Raw genomic sequence first — 5257 nt, 5'->3', positions numbered from 1 at the left:
CCTGCATCTATCCCCCACCCAGACCTCCCACTGTCACTTCATTCCTGCACCCCATCTCCCACCCAGACGCCCCCCCCCCCCAGCCTGGTTCTGCACCCTCCTCCTCTCCTGCACTCTAGCTCCCACCCAGAAACCCAGCCTGAATTCCCAGCCCACTCCTGTGAGACCCTACAGCCACACTCTGCTCCTGCACACTACCTCCCACCCAGCCACAGACCCACCCTTCTCATGTGCAGCTGGGTCTAGGGGAGGCGCCACATAGAGCCTGGGGTCAGCTCTGTGTGGCGCTGCTTTGAAACGCTGAGACAGCGTTTCAAAGGGGGCAGTGCCACACAGCTGAGCCCAGGATCAGCTGTGCATTGCTGCCCCCTTTGAAACACCACGGCAGTGTTTGCATGGAGCCCGGGGTCAGCTGGGGACTCCCCAGCTGATCCCGGGTTACAGTGTAGCGCACAGACCCCAGGGTCAGCTGGGGACTCCCCAGCTGATCCCGGGTTCTAGGGAAATGCCGTGCAGAGCCCAGGGTCAACTGGGGAGTCCACAGCTGACCTGGGCTCCACATGGCATTTCAAATCAGCAGTGCAGCATGGAGCCCAGGGTCAGCGGGGGACTCTAAGTCCCCCACTGACCCCAGTCTTCATGAGGGCACTTCCACTTTGAAATGCACAAGAACCCCCACTGGGGACTCTTGTACATTTCAAAGGAGGAATGCAGAAGTGCCTGTTAACTAGTTGAGTAGTCAATGGAAACTCTATCGACTAGTCTGAACAAAGACCTTACTTGGATGGGCCGCCACATTCAATGCCCTAATGACATTACAAGTTAAGTAACAGACATTTATAGCCCCTCTATCAGCCTCATTTAGCATGGACATTTTCAGTGACACACTAATTGACTTTTTTCCCCCTTTCCCTTTCCCTGCCCATCCCATTTAATTGACCCAATTTTTCCCTCCCCATCACCTCTAATTGACACTATTTTTTCCGTTCAGTTTCCCTCCCTATCCCTTTTTTTCTGCTGTTTATTTGCAACTCTGGACCTCTTGCTCCATCCATCTGAAGAAGTGGGCTGTGCCCACAAAAGCTCATGATACCATCTACATGTTTTGTTAGTCTCTAAGGGTACATCTATACTAGCTCATTAGTTCGAGCTAGGTAGGGTAATGAGGGCAAGCGGAGTTGCAAATGAAGCCCGGGATTTCAATATCCCGGGCTTCATTTGCATATTGCCGGGAGCCACCATTTTTAAATCCCCCTTAGTCCGAATTCCATGCTCGAGGCTACACGTGGCATGGAGTAGGTAGTTCGAATTAAAGATCCTGTGGAATGAGGATCCATCATCTATAGCCAAGCCCTTCGATACAACTGCATCTGTTCTAATCCCACTGACAGAGACTGGAAACTTCAGGATCTCTATCAAGCATTTATAAACCTCAACTACCCACCCGGAGAAATAAAAAAGCAAATTGAAAGAGCCAGACGAATACCTGGAAACCATCTACTTCAAGACAGACCCAAGAAAACCAACAATAGAACACCACTTGTCATCACCTACAGCCCCCAACTTAAACCTGTCCAACACATTATCAATAAACTACAGCCCATATTGGAACAGGATACTAAACTTCAAGAGGCTCTGGGAGACAGACCCATAGTCTCCTATAGACAACCACATAACCTCAAGATGATTCTTACCAACAACCACAGGACATACCACACTAACACCAACCCTGGTACCTTCCCTTGCAACAAACCTCGGTGACAGATTTGTCCACATATTCACTCTGCTGATACCATTATTGGACCTAACCAAGTGAGTTATAAGATCAAAAACACATATTCCTGCGCATCCAGAAATATAATTTATGCTATCATGTGCCGAAAGTGTCCATCTGCTTTGTACATTGGACAAACGTCTCAGACACTTCACCAAAGGATCAATGCCCACAAAGAAAAAACAGTTTCTTGCTATTTCAACCAGAAAGGACACTGTCTCAACGACTTAATCACCTGCATCCTGCTTCAAAAGCCTTTTAAATCTTCACTTGAAAGGGAATCCTCTGAACTGTCATTCATGCTAAAATTTGACACTCTACGCTTGAGTCTCAACAAAGACTCTGGCTATCTCACTCATTACAAAGATAGCTTCCCCAATTATCACCTCTAATACCATTAACTCATAGACATTTACCTTTCCCCACCTCTAATACCATTAGCTCACAGACATCTACCTTCCCTCCCCCCCATCCCCCCTCTGTTCTGAAATTTGATTTGTTCTTGTCATATGTGTTCATCATTTTTTTAAAACTGTATCCTTTGGTATATATGGTTGTGACAATTTTCTTCCACTATTTGATCTGAAGAAGTGGGTCTGGCCCATGAAAGCTCATCATCTAAGTGAGCATCAGGAAGTGTGCATCAAAAAATGAGGAGTAACGTTAATTCGAACCAAGGGGTTTGGTTTGAACTAACGCATCCCAGCATGTGCTTCCTGGTTCGAATCAGCTTTTGAGCGGAGTAACACACCGGCGAGATCATGCTAATGAAGCGTAGGATATTTAAATCCCCACTTCATTAGCAATTTCGGTCACCTACATTTGCATCCCTAGCTCCAACTAGGGAGCAAGTATAGATGTACCCTTACAGACTAACACGGCTACCCCTCTGGTACATTTTAGGAAATTATTATAAGAAATGGAGGTGACTGTGCTTTATCCTGAGATAAAGATAAAGGGGAAAAGTATAAAATAAATACATTAAGCATTTTTTTAATATTTTCATTCACAACACTGTAATGAACACATAAAATGTTACAGCATAAATCTGTCATGACAATGTAAACGCTACAGTAAGAACATGATCTTACGACAAGATATCAGGTGATTCTCAAAAACCCTAAGCAAAAAACCCCCAAATAAACAAAAAAAAAACCCACAGACAGAGAAGGAGAAAGACACTCTCCACATTCCCCTCCCACACCAGAGCCTAAAGGGGCCTAGCCGAGAAAATTCTGTGTTCCAGCCCCACAGTGGTGCAGCAGGAGGGATGGGGTGCTAGCAGGGGCTCTCCAATGCTGGGGAGGCCTTATAGCTGGGGGGCTGGATCCAGGCAAGCTGGGGGCCGCATCCAGCCCCCAGGCCTGAGGTTCCCCACCCCTGGCTTAAATGATGAATTAAACTTTAAGACCACCAGTCTGAATATTCAAATGTTGTCCAATTTTCAAACTATGCATTCCACTTAATAATCAGATTAATTTTTTAAAAAATCATATCTATAGCACAGAAAGGCATGTGTTCAGCAGCAAATAAAAGAGGCAAAATCTGTATCACATTTACCTCCTCTTTAATTATTAGGATCCTTCAACTCCATCTACTGGTATCAGTTAGAAACAGCAGGAACTGTATGCAACGCTAGGCAGTATGAGTAGAGTGCTAGATGGAATGTAAAAGACATTCAACTAAAATAAATCAACAGAAAAATCACCATGTAAAATCCATTTAAATGTGTGTGATTTGAAGGTAGAAATTAAGAAAAACAAGTAAACTCTTTGGGACAGCTAGTGCAATATCTGAAAATCCCACAAATAGGTGTTCAGACCACTTTGCGATGATGTTTAACCTTGCTGCAGCTGGACTTTTCCTTACAGCATATTCTGGGAGACCAGCCAATGTAATCAGTCTTTGCAGTGAGAAAGGTTTGGACAAGTATGGGGGAGAGAGAGGGTTGTGGATTGACATATTTTTTCACTTGGCTAAGGAGAATCTTCATTATCTATTTCAAATGTGGCTCAAAATATCACAAAGGATCCATAATGACTTCAAGCTGCCTAGCAATAAAGATATCAGCCTTAAAAGTTAGACGTTCTGTTTTCCTCTCAAGAAAAATACAGGTAATTCCCATTGATTTAATGTGAATTACAAGCTCTTGGCAAGAGGAAAAACAGACCTCTATAATAAAGGCTAGCAATCATCTAACAAACATCTGCACAGTTAAGCCATTCTGAGTTATACAGGTGGATTAATATATATATGAAACACTAAAGCAGCATGAAAATGCTATTGCTAGGTTTCCACAGAGAGGGCTGATGAATTACATACAGCAGCATGTAGACAGGAAGGGGGAATTACAGAGAAGGCCAATGCAGCAAAACAAGGAAAAATATCAAAACCCAAACACTAGTAGGAACAGAGGGAAGCACAACATGCTCAGATTGATACCTCTGGAAACTGTCCCTGTTATGCAAATTGGCAGAAAACAAGGTATGTTAGGGTATGTCTACACTACCCTCCTAATTCGAACTAGCAGGGTAATGTAGGCATACCGCACTTGCAAATGAAGCCCGGGATTTGAATTTCCCAGGCTTCATTTGCATAAGACGGGCGCCGCCATTTTTAAATCCCGGCTAGTTCGAACCCCGTGCCGCACGGCTACACGCGGCACGGAGTAGCTAGTTCGGATTAGGCTTCCTAATCCGAACTAGCTGTACTCCTCGTGGAATGAGGAGTACAGCTAGTTTGGATTAGGAAGCCTAATCCGAACTAGCTACTCCGTGCCGCGTGTAGCCGCCCGGCACGGAGTTCGAACTAGCCGGGATTTAAAAATGGCGGCGCCCGGCTTATGCAAATGAAGCCTGGGAAATTCAAATCCCGGGCTTCATTTGCAAGTGCGGTATGCCTACATTACCCCGCTAGTTCGAACTAGCGGGGTAGTGTAGACATACCCTCAAAGAGTCAAGAGCTGACGTCCACATTTTATCTTTTTATTTTCTCCTTTACCCTCTAGCAAAGTTCTTGGGACTCAGGGTGGGGGGGGAAAAGGGTTGAAATAAATACTCTTCTTCGAGTGGTGTCCCCGTGAGTGCTCCACTGTAAGTGCCAGGCTCATCCTGGCGCCGCAACTCGTAGTTTTCATGAGCAGTTGTCTGCTGGAACGTGCATGCATGGCATGCACTTTGGGCTGTTCGCACCCTGTTGATGTCTCACGGGGTCCAGCTCCCACCAGTTCCTTCTTTGCCTCCTGCAGTCGCAGATGGAGCAAGCACGCTCTCCTCACAGGATTCTGTCAGGAGTTAGAAAAGTTCAATTTAGTGTTATAGTTACTGTGTTAGTGTTAGTTAGTTCGTTCTTCTCATTTATGAAAAAAATTAAATAGTTTTGTTTTTCTAATTTTAGACATTAGTGATTAGTTAATAGTTATGCCGGGTTCCCCAGGCTTTAAAAAGTCCATCACATGCAGAGACACTATGCCAGCTTCAGACG

The sequence above is a fragment of the Pelodiscus sinensis genome, chromosome 4 (genome assembly GCF_049634645.1).
Source record: "Pelodiscus sinensis isolate JC-2024 chromosome 4, ASM4963464v1, whole genome shotgun sequence".
NCBI classification, from domain to species: domain Eukaryota; kingdom Metazoa; phylum Chordata; order Testudines; family Trionychidae; genus Pelodiscus; species Pelodiscus sinensis.
This window is presented reverse-complemented; position numbering follows the sequence as displayed.